General features: G+C 44.2%; 1 protein-coding gene across 3 annotated transcripts in view; it reads right to left on the bottom strand.

Annotated features, from left to right (window-relative positions):
- ABCA3 (ATP binding cassette subfamily A member 3) overlaps nucleotides 1-18,995 on the bottom strand; it is an 88,269-nt gene that overhangs the window by 68,935 nt on the left and 339 nt on the right. The window contains exon 1 of one of the 3 annotated variants that reach the window (XM_032230961.1): nucleotides 2,633-2,736. The exons of the other annotated variants lie outside the window; for them this stretch is intronic. The gene's annotated coding sequence lies outside the window, so the exon portion shown is untranslated. Of the gene's footprint in view, nucleotides 1-2,632; nucleotides 2,737-18,995 lie in introns of those variants that run through there. 3 annotated transcript variants of the gene reach the window in all.

Raw genomic sequence — 18,995 nt, 5'->3', positions numbered from 1 at the left:
TCATTCCTTCCTTCCTTCTGACTCACACTGAAACTCTAACCATGCAATTGGAGCCCTTTTCTTTCTTCTTTCTTTCTTTCTTTCATTCTTTCTTTCTTTCCTTCCTTCCTTCCTTCTGACTCACACTGAAACTCTAACCATCCAATTGGAGCCCTTTTCTTTCTTTCTTTCCTTTCTTTCTTTCTTTCCTTCCTTCCTTTCCTTCCTTCCTTCCTTCCTTCCTTCCTTCCTTCCTTCTGACTCACACTGAAACTCTAACCATGCAATTGGAGCCCTTTTCTTTCTTCTTTCTTTCTTTCTTCTTTCCTTTCTCTTTCATTCCTTCCTTCCTTCTGACTCACACTGAAACTCTAACCATGCAATTGGAGCCCTTTTCTTTCTTCTTTCTTTCTTTCTTTCTTTCTTTCTTTCATTCTTTCTTTCTTTCCTTCCTTCCTTCCTTCTGACTCACACTGAAACTCTAACCATCCAATTGGAGTCCTTTTCTTTCTTTCCTTTCTTTCTTTCTTTCTTTCCTTCCTTCCTTTCCTTCCTTCCTTCCTTCCTTCCTTCTGACTCACACTGAAACTCTAACCATGCAATTGGAGCCCTTTTCTTTCTTTCTTTCTTTCTTTTTCTTTCTTTCCTTCCTTTCCTTTCCTTCCTTCCTTCCTTCCGACTCACACTGGAACTCTAACCATGCAATTGGAGCCCTTTTCTTTCTTTCCTTCTTTCTTTCTTTCCTTCCTTTCTCTCTTTCCTTCCTTCTTTCCTTCCGATTCACACTTAAATTCTAACCATGCAATTGGAGATTGGAGCCCCTTCTATCTATCTATCTATCTATCTATCTATCTATCTATCTATCTATCTATCTATCTATCTATCTCTTTCCTTCCTCCCTCCCTCTTTTCTTTTACTTTTCTTTTTTTTAGTTTTCTTTCCTTCCTCAACCTTGTCCATTTGAAGATGGGTGGACTTTCAACTCCCAAAATTCTCCAGCCAGTCCGACTAGCTGAAGAATTCTGGAAGTTGAAGTCCACCCACCTTCAAATGGAGAAGGTTGGAAAACACTGCTGTAAAGAAGACCTCTAATGAGTAAACAAGGCAATTCTACTCTCCCATATCTTTATTTCACAATCCCGTGTTCACATCTGAAGGTGATATGAGGGGGTTGGGTGGGTCTTTGGCCATCTTTAGTCCCTCTCAGATCAATTGTTCTGGATTGCAGGAACCCAACCTGCTCAAAGGAACATCTCTCACGCCAGGAGGAAAGTCCTACTACCAATGAAATAAACTCCATCTCTAATAAAAATGGAACTTTTTGAGGAACGTCAAGCCTTGGAGTCTTCTTTCTTTCGTTGGGGGGTATTACTTGGAACCCTGACATAAACAAGCCACTGATCTAATTTCTCTTTTCCATGAGAGGCGTGTTGAAAAATCCAGGACTCCTGGAGTTAAGCTGAGAAAGAAATCTGGCTGCCAGAAAAAGAGATTAAAAGTAAGAGATTTGGAGTCTCACCTCTCACTGAAACAACATTAAGGGACTACTAGTCCTTCAAAGAAGTTCTTTCCTAACTCCCATATGGGTTGGACGTCAGCTCTCAGAATCTCAGCACACACCTAAGGAATTCTGAGATTGAAGTCCAACTGATTTGGAAGACAAAGAGTTTCTGGAAGCTTATGTTCAAAGCCGGAGGCATAATTTCTTGGTACTTATGTGCCAAAAGAGGATCAGGCTTATATATTTAATGAGAGCATTCGTTGCTGAAGAAGATGGCTCTCTCCAATTAAGCAACTTGAGAAGAACTCAGTGGTGGGTTCTGGATCCCGTTGCAACCGGTACGGAATATGTAGTCAAAATGCTTTTTAAAAGTTTTTTAAAAGTTCCGAAGATCACGCCGCAAAGCTGATCTTCAGAATTTTTTAAAAACTTTTTAAAACATTTTTTTTTCTTTACTACCAGTAGCATTTCAAACACATTTGGAGTGGATGACCCTGGGAAACTTTGCTTCATCTTTAAATTTTCAAGACAAGATTCAAACCACATAAAATATACATATCTTCTTTTTCCATTAAACATTAAACACATCTTGCTTTGTGTCTTTCTATAACTTCTACATCTGGCTGGTTTTACAAATCCCATCGTCAAAAAAACCCACGTTGGCCAATTTTGACTAGAACTGTGGTCTCCTCAAAATTGCAAATTCTACCACCAACAATTCACCTGTTCCTTGGCTCTGTTTCTCTCTCCCTCTACTCATTGTGGATCAATTAGTGTTTGAAATACGCTGAAACTAGAGAGGTAAACACAGAAAGAACTCACTGTTCTCACTCATCCAAATTAAATTAGCTGTGAAATTCTTAACAATGCAGTGCAATTCTGTCTTTAAGCTAAATTGCCTGGCTATGGATATGTTTATTATTAAGCCCATTATACAGGTAGTAGCAGAACAAAACACTAAATAACTGAATTACCACAGTATTATAGAAGTTGGCAAACTATTGCCACCCTATCTAATTATCTGTCTGACTTCCCTACTTATCTCACCTACCTGCCTGTCCACCCAACTGGCTTACCTGCCTATCCCACTACCTTTCAACCTACCTGCTTACCTATCTGCTACGTAAGCAAGCTGCCTACTTTTCAACTTACCTGCCCACCAGACCACCTCTCCTAGCAAATGTGCTAGTCGTTCACGAGTTGAAATACTCAAATATTATTTGCTCTTTGTCAAAGGACAAAGTCCTGTTGAAAAAAAGACTTATCAGATCTGTACGATTGCCTTTTTTTGAATGTGGCTCAATTTGTTTACGCTGTACACAAAAGTTACGGCAGTGGTTAAACAGATTGGACCTATTCTGATCACCTACTTACCGTTGGTTCATGATTTATGACCATAAGTGAGCCTAGTATTATGGTCATAAGCCATGCCAGCGGTTAAACAGGGAACTGTACCTGATTTTATGGTTTTGTCTCATGCAAGGAAGGACGAGACTTGGAGAAACAGGAACTTAGATGGGGGAAAATGTAGGGAGGCGAAATCCCATTTGAACCCTCTTTTTTCAAAAAATATATTAATATTATTTACAAATAAGTCTATCGAACACAGTGTGACGGTCCTGGCGTTTCATCCGCCATAGAAACCGAAGTGCAAGACAAATAGCATATATACCACATACACAGTGCTAAAGGCAAAGGTCCTCCTCGCACATATGTACTAGTTGTTCCCGACACTAGAGGGCGGTGCTCATCTCTGTTTCAAAGCCGAAGAGCCAGCGCTGTCCGATGATGTCTCCGTGGCCATATGGTCAACATGACTAAATGCTGAAGGCACACGGAATGCTGTTACCTTTCCACCAAAAGTGGTTCCTATTTTTCTACTTGCATTTTTTACGTGCTTTCGAACTGCTAGGTTGGCAGAAGCTGGGACAAATAACGGGAGCTCACTGCATTATATGGCGCTAGGGATTCGAACCGCCGAATTGCCGACCTTTCTGATCAACAAGCTCAGCGTCTTAGTCACTGAGCCTTCCTGCTTGCTATTCAACCTACCTGCCCACCAACCCATCTCTTCCCATTAACCTTCCTACCTATTTTGTGATCTTCATTCTCCCTCCCTCCCTTTCCAACCTCCACCTAACTTATTTCATTTATTAGCACCTCAAAGCAAGTCAAACCAATATGCAACCATTTCAAATTGCATCAGGGAACCAAGTAAAGGAAGAACACATTGTAAAGCAAATGGATCACACAGAGGAAATACCCAAATAATTAAAATGCCCCCTATTTGATGCAGGGTCACAAATCACCTTCACTCAGGGGGGAAGACATATAGGTTGTCCTTAAGATGGTCAGCCAGTTCCAGGCCATGATGCTGTCCCACTGGAACGAGGCCCTCCGGCTCTTCGCCACCAGTGGCGCTTCCCTCCAGCCTTCGCCCAAAGCCCCCCACCAGGAGGCTGAAGCAGACCCCAAGTCAGAATTTCTGCCCCCCTCTGACCCGCACAAAAAGACCCCAAAAGGGGAGAGAATTCGGCAGCAACACAAGCGTTCATTGCACGTATCCATCCCAGGGGGCGTAGTTTGAGGACCCCTGATTTAGTGCAATATAAAAAATGCAAATGACTTTTCTGTGGACCACCCAAATTTTCTCATGGACCCCCAGTTGGAGACCGCTGTTTTAATCCAATCCCCTGCTCAAGCAGAAGACCCTACGCTATTGTAGCGAGATGGCTGTCCAATCTTTTCTTAAAAATCTCCAGCAATGTAGCACCTACAACTACTGAAGGCAAGCTGGCCGTTGTTTGATTGGGATATCGTTTGAGTCTTGACGATTGGCCTAATATTAAGCTCTCTTCCAACTCTGTTATATTGTTGTTGACAAAAATAAGTTTTGAGGTATGCGAATGCCATAATTTATGGCCGGCTTGGGGTGTTAAAATCCTGCTTTTCCAGAAGAGTCACTTTCAGTGAACCATCCTAGCAAGTTGAAATACACAAATATTATTTGCTCTTTGTCAAAGGACAAAAGTCCTGTTGAAAAAAAAAAGACTTATCAGATCTTGCCTTTCTCTGAATGTGGCTCAATTCCTTTACGCTGTACACAAAAGCTACGGCAGTGGTTAAACAGATTGGATCTATTCTGATCACCTAGTTACCGTTGGTTCATGATTTATGACCATACGTGAGCCCAGTATTATGATCATAAGCCATACCAGTGGTTAAACAGGGAACTATACCTGATTTTATGATTTTGTCTCATGCAAGGAAGGACGAGACTTGGAGAAACAGGAACTTAGAGGGGGGAAAATGTAGGGAGGCAAAATCCCATTTGAACCCTCTTTTTTCAAAAAATATATTAATATTATTTACAAATAAGTCTATCGAACACAGTGTGACGGTCCTGGCGTTTTATCCGCCATAGAAACCAAAATGCGAGACAAATAGCATATATACCACATACACAGTGCTAAAGGCAAAGGTCCTCCTCGCACATGTGTGCTAGTCGTTCCTGACTCTAGAGGGCGGTGCTCATCTCCGTTTCAAAGCCAAAGAGCCAGCGCTGTCCGAAGATGTCTCCGTGGCCATGTGGTCGACATGACAAAATGCTGAAGGCACATGGAACACTGTTACCTTCCCACCAAAAGTGGTTCCTATTTTTCTACTTGCATTTTTTATGTGCTTTCGAACTGCTAAGTTGGCAGAAGCTGGGACAAGTAATGGGAGCTCACTCCGTTATGCGGCGCTAGGGATTCGAACTGCTGAACTGCCAACCTTTCTGATCGACAAGTTCATCGTCTTAGCCCCTGAGCCACCGTGTCCCTGAGTGCTAGTCTTATACAATTACTTTGACTAACGTATTCATTCTAATTCATATATAATCTCTCATTTCAAGTCTACTTAGCCTAAATTCTTTTGTGTTACGACTCCCACTTCATGTTTCCAGCCCTTGATAAAATCTATTCCATGTGTCATAATATTCTGTCTCTCCTTTGTTTTTTAACTGTAACATTAGTTTATCCATTTCTGCGTATGTTAATATCTTCCTTATTATCTCCTTTTCTGGAGGGGTGTTTTTACTTTTCCATTGCTGTGCATGCACCATTCTCGCTGCTGTTCAGATGTGAAATATTAGCTGTATTGACCCTTCGTTATAGCCTTCTGTAATAATACCTAATAAAAATAATTCTGGCTTGAATTCTAGACATTCTCCTTGCTTTTTTACAGGTCCTATAAAAAAAACCATTTGAATCCTCTTGAAGTGGTAGAGTAGGGGTCTCTACAATTGGCAATTTGTAAGACTTGTGGACTTCAAGTCCCAGAATTCCTTAGCCAGCAATTCTGGGAGTTGGTCCACAAATCTCAAAATTGCCAAGTTTGGAGATGCCTGAGATAGAGACCAAAGAAGTTTATTAAGGAATTATGCAAATATACCCCCAGGCTACAAAAGACACATTTTTATTTATTTTTTAGCTCAGGAGCCAGACAGTTTTAACACAAACCAAGGGTAATCTAGACAGCACACTTAGAAAAAGCAGGATTCCGTTACCTTTATGAATTATGCAAATACCTTTGTTTAAACTCCTTCATTAATAACCAAAGATGAATAATGCAGATTAAATGCAGACTGTAATGCAGAGAGGGTGGTGTAAGAAGAAGGTTTGCATAAAAGCAGCTCTGTAATTTTCACTTTACAGGTATTGAGTGACAGTGCGGAGGCAGTGACAGATTTTATTTTCCTGGGCTCCAAGATTACCACAGATGGGGACTGCAGCCAAGAAATTAAAAGAGGCTTGCTCCTGGGGAGGAAGGCTATGGCAAATCTAGACAGCATACTAAAAAGCAGAGACATCACCCTGCCAACAAAACTGCATCTAGTCAAGGCTATGGTTTTCCCAGTTGCAATAGATGGCTGTGAAGGTTAGACCATAAGGAAGGCTGAGTGCCAAAGAATGGAGGCCTTTGAACTCTGGTGCTGGAGAAGACTCCTGCGAGTCCCTTGGACTGCAAGGCCATCCAACCGGTCAGTCCTAGAGGAGATCAACCCTGACTACTCTTTAGAAGGCCAGATCCTGAAAAGGAAATTCAAGTACTTTGGCCACCTAATGAGAAGGAAGGTCTTCCTGGAGAAGAGCCTCATGCTGGGAACGATGGAGGGCAGAAGAAGAAGGGGACAACAGAGAAGGTGGTGGCTGGATGGAGTCACCAAAGCAGTTGGCGTGAGCTTAAATGGACTCCAGAGGATGGGAGAGGACAGGAAGGCCTGGATGAACATTGCCCATGGAGTTGCAATGGGTCGGACACGACTTCGTAACTAACAACAACAAAGGTTGAGTTTCTGGTGGAAGTGCTAGAACTCCAGCTCCAAGATTTCTTGCACCCAAAACTGGAAAAGGTGATGGGGAAGAAGCTAAAAAAGATGCCCCCTCACACCAGTTCAACGCTCTGCCTTTGGCCAGTATTAAGGACCAGCAGCATGGCTGAGAGACTAAGCTACGGTGGTGATGGGGGCACCATTAGAAGAACTGAAGGATCAAGTTAGTGAGAGATCATCATGGAGAAAATCTATTTATGTGATCACCGGGAGTTGAGAACAACTTAATGACATATAATCAATCAATCAATCAATCGATCAATTCATGGTAACTCAATGGTTACGTCTTCTTTAATACCCACAGTGCATATCACCAACACCCCACATTCCACAAACGCTGTTTTTTCTTTAGTTTCCAATGATTATATAAATTAAACTCACGCATCACACTAAATCACAGTTTGTGGATCCATGGCTTATTCAATAAACCATACTTTGTTGGAGTCACACAATAAAGTAAGCCACAAACCATTTGCCCACAAGGCCCAAAGCTAAAACCAAGCAAGCTGCACTATTGCTGAGTACGGCGCATGGAACAGATAATTGCTTTGATCACTTTGTAGAAAAATCCGCATGATTTAAACCACTGTTTTCCAAACTTGCCAGCTTTAAGATGGTTGGGCTTTTAACAGCCAGGATTCCGCAGCCAGCAAGTTGTCAGGTTTGGTGGGGGGGGGAAAAAACCACTGGTTTAAATGGCATACATTTAAATTTTGCTCCCCAATTATATGGTTGACGAGATTCAGAATTCGCCAAGAAAATATTTTGAAGCATCACTGGACTATACCTGCGCAGGTGGTTGTTCCTCTCCTCTGCAGTTAGCACCTGTAGCAAATATTCACTCTTTATTCCTGCAGCAAAGGCAAGGCAAGGACTAGCTCTTGTTGCATGGAAAAAAACCACCTTCCAAACCTTTAGGAAATTCTGACCAAAAGTACAGAAACCTGTCCTTCCTCTCTCCTTAACCCATAGATGGCTTACCTAAAATAATCCGAATTTCCGCTACTGAAAGCAGAGGAAAATTACAGTGGCACAGGCAAGCCCAAATGTGGGGACTGAGAGGCGCTTTTGCAATGAAGCTACGGGCTGAAAGAGTAGGGTGCTTGGTGATACTTGACATCTAAGAGTTCTGAGAAGGTGTGGGAGGGAGGGAAGATGGAGACTCATTCATTCCTTTCTGGAGAATCTCAAACCCTCTTAAGGCTGCCTTTTGATTTAGCAATGTTTTTCACGTCACACAAAAGGCTTTTCTGTTCTCCAGGGAGAACATCTCTTTTCAAGTCCTCTTCTCCTCCTCTTCAAATGTTGATTGTTTCATCAGCCCCTTCTTCAGGTGGTTAGAGGTGTTTGCTTGATTGCACAAGGCAAGGGACTTCAGTTGAAGTTCTCCTGAGATCTCCTGAAGGCGCCTCTTCTCTTCTCGTCCTGAGTACGCCCAGGCACCCTCAATGGAGCCAAACTCCACCCTGGCCACTACTGGCTCTGAATCTACAGCATTTGGAATACCCATGGGTCCATTCCAAACAGTTCCACCACAAAACCGCGCTCGACTAAACTGCGTCCGACTAAACCGCGTAGCTGACGTCATCAACAGGGCGACAACAGTGCGGAGACAGAAGCACGCTGTAAACGCTAAACCGAAAATTAACCCCTAAACCTAACCCTAACCCCCCTAAACCTAATCCTAAACCTAACCCTAACCCTAAACCTAACCCTTAACCTAATCCTAACCCTTAACCTAACCCTAAACCTAATCCTAACCCTTAACCTAACCCTAAAGCTAACCCTAACCCTTAACCTAACCCTAAAGCTAACCCTAAAGCTAACCCTAACCTAACCCTAAAGCTAACCCTTACCTTAAGTTGAATCGGCTTGCTTTCAAAGCGCTATTTAAAGCGCCCTTCTTTCTCCGCGCTGGCTGTTGTCGCCATGTTGATGACATCATCGACGCGGTTTAATTGGGCGCGGCTTAGTCGAGCGTGGTTTTGACGGGTCACGATTCCAAACACGCCAGCTATTGCATGCATTGCCCTAAAGTGTAAATAACAGAATAATACAGTTGGAAGGGACCTTGGAGGTCTTCTAGTCCAACCCCTTGCTCAAGCAGGAGACCGTATACCATTCCAGATAAGTGGCTGTCTAGTCTCTTCTTAAAAACCTCCAGTGATGGAACACCCACAACTTCTGGAGGCAACCATTCCACTGATCAACCAACCAATCAATCAACCAGAACAGAGCTGGAAGGGACCTTGGAGGAGCCAAGGTGGCGTAGTGGTTAAATGCAGCACTGCAGGCTAATTCAGCTGACTGCAGTTCTGCAGTTCGGCTGTTCAAATCTCACCGGCTCAAGGTTGACTCAGCCTTCCATCCTTCCGAGGTGGGTAAAATAAGGACCCAGATTGTTGGGGGCGATATGCTGACTCTGTAAACCGCTTAGAGAGGGCTGAAAGCCCTATGAAGCGGTATATAAGTCTAACTACTATTGCTATTGTTATTCTAGTCCAGCCCACTACTCAACCAGGAGAACCTACATTATTTCAGATATGTGGCTGTCCAGTCTCTTCTTAAAAACCTCCAGTGATGGAGCACTCACAACTTCTGGAGGCAACCATTCCACTGATCAATCAACCAATCAAGCCAAATAGACCTTGAAGGGACCTTAGAGGTCTTCTAGTCCAGCCCACTGCTCAAGCAGGAGAACCTATACCATTCCAGACAAGTGACTGTCCAGTCTCTTCTTAAAAACCTCCAGGGATGGAGCACCCACGATTTCTGAAGGGAACTTCTGTTCCCCTGGTTAACTGTCCTCACTGTTAGGAAGTTTATCCTTAATTCTAGGTTGCTTCTCTCTTTGATTAGTTTCCATCCATTGTTTCTGGTCCTGCCCCCCCTGGCGCTTTGGAAATTAAATTGACCCTGCCTTCTTTGTGGCATCCTCTCAAATATTGGAACAGTGCTATCATGTCTCCCCTAGTCCTTCTCTGTTCAAGGCTCATTGGTCAGGACATTTCTCCTTGTTTCTAGGTTGCTTCTCTTCTTGATTATTTTCCGTCCATTGCTTCTTGCTCTGCCTTCAGGTGCTTTGGAGAATGGGTTCACCCCGCTTTTCTTTGTGGCAGCAGCTCAAATATCGGAAGGCTGCTATCATGCTGCCTCCAATCCTTCTTTTCATTAAACTAGCTTTACCCAAATTTCTGCAACTCTTCTTCACATGTTTTGATTGTGGGAGAAAGGGAAGGGGAGGAAAACAGAAAGGAAAAGGAAGGGGAGGGGAGGGGAAAGGGAAAGAGGGAGGAAAGGAAAGGAAAGGAAGGAAGGAAGGAAGGAAGAAAGAAAGAAAGAAAGATCCTTTCTAAACAATGCACAATAAGAGCTTTTGGAAACAAGAAAACAAAAATTGAGATTTGAAAGAGACACCTATAACAACAGAAAAAGAAAGGGAGAGGACGAGAGGAAGAGGAGGGAAGGAAGAAAGAGGTAAGGAGAGGAAGGTGGAAAGGAGAGAAAGAGAAGGGGAGAGGGTAGGAAGGGGAAGGGAAGAGGAAGAGTAGAAGTAGGAGAAAGGGAAGGGAAGAAGGAAGGAGAAGGAGAGGAGGATGGAACGGAGAGAAAGAGGAGAGAGGGTTGGAAGGGGAAGAGGAAGAGTAGGAGGAAGGGAAGGGAAGAAGGAAGGGGAAGGAGAGAAGGATGGAATGGAGAGAAAGAGGAGAGAGGGTAGGAAGGGGAAGAATAGGAGAAAGGGAAGGGAAGAAGGAAGGGGAAGGAGAGGAGGAAGGAAGGAAGTAGAGATGGGAGGGAGGGAGAAAAGAAAGGGGAAATAAGGTGGTGTTACAACAGGCAGAAGGGTTGGTAAATAAAGCAACCCAAACTGTATAATGAAATAACAAATGTATAAGAATGACAAATACAAAGAAGAAGAATAACTATGTGAATGTATCCCATAATTGTATGTAAGAGAATTAAAAAAAAACTTTTTTTTTTTTAAAAAAAAAACAGCTTTGGGAAAGAACAGCAAATTACCTTTCCTGTCATGAGGCCAGTAAAGCCGGTTTTCTATATATGTATTCCTGCAGATAGCAATTTTCATTTCCCGTTCATGATTCAGCACCATTTGTTGCTGAAAAGTGGCTCTCCAAGCCTCAGTCCTGGCAAGCAGCTGAAGGAGAGAAGTTGATGGTTGAGGAAGTGGGGATGGACTTCCCCTTTTCCTCTTGATATCCCCGGTTGCTGGAATTGGGTATGTCTAGTTTAATGAAGGGGGACGCGGTGGCTCGGTGGCTAAGATGCTGAGCTTGTCGATCAGAAAGGTCGGCAGTTCAGCGGCTCGAATCCCTAGCGCTGCATAACGGAGTGAGCTCCCATTACTTGTCCCAGCTTCTGCCAACCTAGCAGTTAAAAAGCAAGTAGAAAAATAGGAACCACCTTTGGTGGGAAAGTAACAGCGCTCCATGCGTCTTTGGCGTTTAGTCATGCCGGCCACATGACCATGGAAACGTCTTTGGACAGCGCTGGCTCTTCAGCTTTGCAACAGAGATGCGAACTGCCCCCTAGAGTTGGGAATGACTAGCACGTATGTCCGAGGGAAACCTTTACCTTTAGTTTAATGAAAGGAAGGAGTAGGAGAGACATGATAGCAGTGTTCCAATATCTCAGGGGCTGCCACAAAGAAGTCAAGCTATTCTCCAAAGCGCTCAAAGGACAGACCAGAAACAATGGATGGGAACTAATCTGGGAGAGAGGCAACCTAGAACTAAGGAGAAATTTCCTGACAGTTAGAACAATGAATCAGTGGAACAACTTGCCTCTAGAGGTTGTGAATGCTCCAACACTGGAAGTTTTAAAGAAGAAATTGGAAAACCGTTTGTCTGAAATGGTATAGGGCTTCCTGCCTGAATTGGGGGTTAGACTAGAAGATCTCCAAGATCCCTTCCAACTTTGTTATTCTATTGTCCAAAGAGCAAAAATGTCCCATGTTGTCAATTTTTAAAGAAGACGGATAAAAAGGGGGTTCCACCACAAATGTGCGAACGACAAAAGCGCGGCTGACTAAACCGCGGTGACAAAACCGCGCCGACAAAATTGCGCAGACGAATGAGCGCTGAAGCGCACCGACAACAGCGCGCCAACAGAAGCACGCTGTAACCTAACCCTAAAAATAACCCTAAAAATAACCCTAAACCTAATCCTAACCCTAAACCTTACCTTAACTTAAATTGCGCTTCTGTCGGTGCGCTTTTGACATCGCGTTTTTAGTGCCGCGCTTTTGTCGGCGCACTTTTGACGTTCGCGCTTTTGTCGGGTCACGTAAAAAGGGAACTCCATGCTTCAAGCCAGAGGCAGAAAACCATTTAAAACCAACCTGCTGAAAACTACAACAAGATTGAGATTCAGGAGGAATCAGAATACTGATTCCTGAGAAGTACCTATCAGAAGAGGTTTGTTTACAAAACTTTCTAACCACGTGGCTGGAAAGATGTAAAGCCTGCAGATTACAGAGATAAACCTTAAAACCAGGAACTCCCAAGCAAGGCTGTTTGTGACCTCAAGTGATCAGAATTCAGGAACCAAAAAATAAACAGGCTTCTGTTCTAAGTCCACTTGATGAAGGAAAAACAAATCATAAAATGTGGGGGCCTTTATGATCACAAACTGTGGCTCAGTGGCTAAGACGCTGAGCTTGTTGATCAGAAAGGTCGGCGGTTTGAATCCCTAGCACCGCGTAACCGAGTGAGCTCCCGCTACTTGGTCCCAGCTTCTGCCAACCTAGCAGTTCGAAAGCATGTTAAAAATGCAAGTAGAAAAATAGGAACCACCTTTGATGGGAAAGTAACAGCGTTCCGTGCGCCTTCGGCATTTAGTCATACCGGCCATATGACCACGGAGACGTCTTCGGACAGCGCTGGCTCTTTGGCTTTGAAACGGAGATGAACACCGCCCCCTAGAGTCAGGAACGACTAGCACGCATATGCAGGGGAACCTTTACCTTTTACCTTTATGATCACAAAGCGATTCCCAGATAACAGCTTACTCATTGAGCTTTAAAAAAATACAAGAAGTAATTCTCATTGCGTCCATGTATATTTTTTTTAATCCCTGCCCACCCCCCCCCAGACTGTATAATATCAGGGTGTGTTTTTTTTTAAGAATAGTGTTTTAATGCCAATTTTTTAATGGAAGCACCCTTAAAAGAAAACGCAAGGTGAATATGTAATCCAAAGAAGAAGAGGCTCTTGAACAAATCTGTACACTTCACATGCTAGAAGTGCCAGTTACATTATATTCTTTTTTATGGCACCTAACACTTCCGGAACAAGTCAAGAAAACTGGTTTGAATGTTTGGCTAGCGTCTAAGTACTGTTTGGATTTACTGAAAATATAAAGTTGCGATTGCTGAAATGCCACCCTGAGAACCCATCAGAGGAAGTAATTAAGCAAGGGCAACAACGGAAAGGAGGGGGGATGAGGAGGGAAAGGAAGAAAGTGTAAGGCAGAGGGAGTAGGGGAGGGGAATTAAGAGGAGGAAAGGGGGTAAGAAGGAGGAGGAGAAGAAGAGAGGAGGGGTGGGGGAAAGAGAGGGGAAGAAGAAAGGAGGAAGGAGGAGGAGGGAAAGGAAGAAAGGGTAACGCAGAGGAAGAGAAGGGAGGAAGAGTGGGGGAAAGAGAGGGGAAGAAGAAAGGAGGAAGGATGAGGAGGGAAAGGAAGAAAGGATAAAGCAGATGACATAAGGGAGGGGAATTAAGAGTAGGAGAGGAGGTAAAAAGGAGGAGAAGGGAGGAGGAGAAGGGAAAGAGGGGAAGAAGAAAGGAGGAAGGAGGAGGAGGGAAAGGAAGAAAGGGTAACGCAGAGGAAGAGAAGGGAGGAAGAGTGGGGGAAAGAGAGGGGAAGAGAGGGAAAGAAGAAAGGAGGAAGGATGAGGAGGGAAAGGAAGAAAGGATAAAGCAGAGGACATAAGGGAGGGGAATTAAGAGTAGGAGAGAGGGTAAGAAGGAGGAAAAGAGAAGAGAAGAGGAGGGGGGAAAGAGAGGGGAAGAAGAAAGGAGGAAGGAAAGAAGAAGGTAGAGAAGGGAGGTTGAAAAGATAGAAGGAGCAAGGTTGTTGTAAAATAAGATGGAGGCACGGGGTGGCAAGAAAGTGATCCAAACTGTATTATATATATATTTGTAAAAATAATTATAGAGACTAAAGATGAATAGACAAATGTTAAATAGCAATTATAAGGATGTATATTTGTGAATGAATTTGAAAGGGGAAAATAAAAAACTTAAAAATAGTGGTTAAGGCACTGGGATAGAAAGCGGGAGACCATGAGTTCAAATCCAGATTTAGCCATGAAAGACAGCTGGGTGGGTTTGAGCTGGTCTCCCCCGGAGTTGTTGTTGTAGAAAAAATAGCAGGAGGAAGTTATGTTGGATATATTGAGGTTGTTGGTTTTTTTGTAAAGATGCGAGTAATTAGCAAATGAATAAATATAATCTGGAGAAAATCAGGGATGGTGGCAGATCTGGATGGGGGAGTGGAGGAAATAGCTCATATATCTAATAAAAAAACGGGCTGTACTATTTACAATGCAAGATTTCAGCATAGGAAACAGGAAATCCACCCTGTCTTTTGCCACTGAAGCTGGTGTCAATAGGACCAGAAGTTCTGCTAGGTAACCAACTCAAGACCATGATCAATGAATGGCAGAGAAGGACCACCAGATCCCTCTTGGGATAAGCTGGAACCAAAGGACTTCCTAATCATTCCCCCTTACCCCAACTCCACTCCCACCCACTAGGGCTCATGGACAGAAGTGAGTTAAGGCTCATCAGAAGAAAACAATGATTCCTTCATGAAATGGTATAGGTTCTCCTGCTTGAGCTGGACTAGAAGACCCCCAAGGTCCCTTCCAGCTGAGTCTATTCTATTCTATTCTACTCTACTCTATTCTTGATTCGCTGTTCTACTCTATTCTATTCTTACCTCAATTGTGTGCCACACCATTTTTGGAGACTCAAGTGACTAAGAAAGTATCTGTAGTTGACTATGGAATAGGGCACAATTACAGGCAGTCCTTGACTAGCGACCATTTCTATTCTAGTTTTTCTATTCTATTCTATTCTATTTCACTCTATTCTTTATTCTATTTCACTCTACTCTACTCTACTCTACTCTCTTCTATTCTAGTTTTATTCTACTCTACTGTACTCTATTCTATTCTTTATTCTACTCTATTCTACTCTCTTCTCTTCTACTCTCTTCTATTCTTTATTCTACTCTACTCTCTTCTATTCTATTCTTTATTCTACTCTACTCTCTTCTAGTCATTATTCTACTCTACTCTATTCTACTCTATTCTTTATTCTACTTTATTCTATAATCTCTTCTACTCTCTTCTATTCTTTATTCTACTCTACTCTACTCTCTTCTATTCTTTATTCTACTCTACTCTCTTCTATTCTATTCTTTATTCTACTCTACTCTCTTCTAGTCATTATTCTACTCTACTCTATTCTACTCTATTCTTTATTCTACTCTATTCTATAATCTCTTCTACTCTACTCTCTTCTATTCTTTATTCTACTCTACTCTCTTCTATTCTTTATTCTACTCTACTCTACTCTCTTCTATTCTTTATTCTACTCTACTCTACTCTTTTCTATTCTTACCTCAATTTTGTGCCACCCCATTTTTGGAGATTCAAGTGACTCTAAGAAAGTATTTGTAGGTTGACTATGGAATATGACACAATTACAGGCAGTCCTTGACTTACGACCATTTGTTTAGTGACTGTCCAAAGTTACAACGCTACTGAAAAAAGTGGCTTATGACCATTTTTCGCCCTTGCGACCATTGCAGCCTCCCCATAGTCACCTGTATAAAATTTGGACGCTGACCAGCTGACTCATATTTATGACGGTTGCAGCGTCCTGGGGTCACAGGATCTCCTTTTGCGGCCTTCCGACAAGCAGAGTCCATGGGGGAAGCCAGGCCCATTGATCGACCCTGTTACTAGCTTAACTAACCGCAGGGATTCACTGAACAACAGTGGCAAGAACGGTCGTAACATGGAGCAACATCGTAACATGGAGCAAAACCCATCTAAGTAATGCCACGATTAGCCACATGAATGTTGGGCGCAACTGTGGTCGTACGTCGAAGAGTACATGTAGTTGGATTCAAAACAGAACACCCCCCCCCCCAAAAAAATAAGGTGTGAAGCAAAGAGGGTGTTGGCCCAACCCTAAGTCATGCTTTTTTCTTTTTACAAACATATCAATGTGTGAACAGTGTGGCACCTGGGGGTCATACATTCTAATACTGTGATGGTGAACCTATGGCACATGTGCCACACGTGCCATGCAAAGCCCTCTCTGTGGACACGCCAGCCATCGCCCCAGCCCCACTGTGCATGCGTGCGCATCTCCCAGAGGCCAGCTGGTTTTGGGGTCTCTGCCACATATGTGTGGGGATGCACGGGGGTTGCTTGCATTGCATTTGGGGGGGGACATGGCCCCCACGCCCTATTTTGGCTCCCAGATTGGTTCAGGGGGCCTTCCTGGCCAAAATGGGGCATGGGGAGGCCCACACAAGGGGGCGCATGCATGGGGTGCACATGGGGTCATGCATGCATTGCATTATGGGTGCAGACTGGTGGTGGGATTCAAATAATTTAACAACTGGTCCTCTGCCCTAATAACCAGCTGGGTAGAAATGGCTTGGTGGACATGCGACTGGGTGGGTGGGGCCAACTCAATGTCACTCACGTCGATGGGCGCTTTGCCTTAGCCGTTACAATGTCGTAAGGGTTAACCGAAGAGGCAGTTTCTATAAGCAGGGCAATAAAGAGGAGGCTAGAAACAACACCAGAATGTTTCCTTCGTGCCTTCCTTACAGGATTAGCCCTGTAAAGTGGGAAAAAAACAAAAGGAGATTTCTTCCAACAACCGGTTCTCTGAATCTCTTAGAAAGTTACCAACCGGTTCTCCCGAATAGGTGTGAACCGGCTGAATCCCACCACTGGTGCAGACATGCTAACGCAGTGTGGATGAGCATGTGTGCCCACGCCCTAAAAGGTTAGCCATCCCTGTTCTAATACAAATAAACTAATAAAATTAATCATAATTGTTGCATTCAACCAACGTATATTTCTAATAGTAATACATATTTACATTAAGTTGCAGTCTGTCATTATTCAATCCTTCCATTTTTTCTGTTATTATTGCTCTTATTTTATTATAAAAAAATGTATACATTAATATTCCCCCTTTCTCTTATTTCTATCTCTTATTCTAACTTTTAATTATGTCATCCTTTATTAACAAAACCGTTTTCTTTCTACCCTACCTAACTTCTAGTCATGTCGCCTACCTAAAAAAGGAGAGAGATAAAGAAAAGCAAATAAGAAAACAAGAATAAAAAGAAATCATCTATCCATCATCTCTTGCCCGCTTCAATACTTTAATTGCTATGCATTTTTTTTTACTTGCTTTCCCCCCCCCCCTTACTACATGTGAGCTTCTTAACCCAGCTGATTTGGTTCACACAATCCATCAAACACATGCTAGCCAAATCCTGTTCAGTGGAACATGTGGGAAGCCAGCTGAGTCCCTGCCCTTCCACCTACGCCTCCCCCCACCCCACCCCGGCAGCTTCCCTCATTTGACCTCAATTGCAGAGCCTCCGTGCCTAAGCCCAGGAGAGATCTGGCTCAAACTCTTAGCAACGGAGAAAGCTGCTTTCTAAAGCAGGTCAACGCCAGCTGGATGCCCACCTTTTTGTGTTTTCAAAGCCGTTTTGTCGTAGCCAATTGGTCTGTGTGGAAACTATAGTAACTGGGCCGCTTGGCGGTAATGGCAGACCCAGAACTGTCCGTCGCAAGCCACATCTCCCGGGGTCCCACCCAGCCACTCGACACAGCACGAGGAGTGGGAAAGAAGATGCGGTTTGCCTGGTGCGTTGTGACATTAAAAAAAAAAAAAAAACCCTGCAGATAAAGGATAATGATGGATGGCGCCTACCACTGCCTCTCATTGCAATGTGTCAAGCCAGCTCATCTGCCTTTCCAAAGCAGTAGAGGTCTTCTCAAGACCCAGCCGAGAATTGGCCTTAAGATCTAGGTGCCCGCATAAAACTTCTCCAGCTCATTGCTTGCAGGTCAACGGCCGCCCCTTTAAGGATGAGACGCCCCCCCCCCCCTCCGTAACCCACCCCAAATCAAAGAAAGGCCTGGCATAACACCAAAGGGGCTGCTACGACTCTAAGGCCATCATGTCTGCCAACCTACTAGCGTAGCTCCTGTGGAGGGCAAGGAAGCATCAACTCTGGGGCACGAAAACCATCTTACCTGCGGATGGAGCTCTTTAGGCTGGGCACAGAGGCCTTCCACCACGCTGCTGCCTTTGTGTTATGAAACCCAAACGTCCCCCCCCCCCCCCGTTTCTTCACCCACCCCCGTTTTGGTCTCCAGACAGGCCAAGGAAGCAGACGCAAGCCCCTAACCCCCAAGCACCCCACCCCAAAGATGCCCAAGAGGCAGGCTGGTTGGAAAAGCAAAGGAGATGCTTTCTGCCTAGGGAGGGAAAGAGGGTGATGTCATTCGCCAGGGTGCGTGATTCATACTCTTCTTCATAATATTTACTACGGCTCCAGTCAGCCAGAGGTGGGGAAGGGGCTCCCGGGAGCCCCTGCACAAGGGCTGTAGCCGGGGAGGGTCGGGCAAAGGAGAAAAGGAAGGAAGGGGGGGGAGAGAGAGAGTGGGCAGGGTGGTCTTAAGACAGACAGAGGAGGGGGGGGGAGGGAAATTGCACAAGGAAATTAGGGAGAGGCAACCTGGGTAGGGGAAGGCGCAAACCTGGGTGGTGGTGGCAGAGACAGCCCTCCCCGGGGGGGGTCTTTGAAGGGCAGAGAGGGGGGTCTTTGCAAAGTGAAGTCTGTGTGTGTGTATGTGTGTGTGTGTGTCTGTGTGTGTGTGTGAGAGAGAGAGAGAGAGAGAGAAGGGCAAAGAGGGGGGGCTTTGCAAAGTGAAGTGTGTGTGTGTGTGTGAGAGAGAGAGAGAGAGAGAGAGAGAGAGAGAGAGAAAGAGAAAGAGAGAGAGACTGCAGGGACCAGGGCTATTTGCACAGTGGCCAGGAGAAGGCACAACCGGGGTGGGGGTGGAAG

This window comes from Thamnophis elegans, chromosome 14, assembly GCF_009769535.1.
Source record: "Thamnophis elegans isolate rThaEle1 chromosome 14, rThaEle1.pri, whole genome shotgun sequence".
Lineage (NCBI taxonomy): Eukaryota > Metazoa > Chordata > Lepidosauria > Squamata > Colubridae > Thamnophis > Thamnophis elegans.
This window is presented reverse-complemented; position numbering and strand designations above follow the sequence as displayed.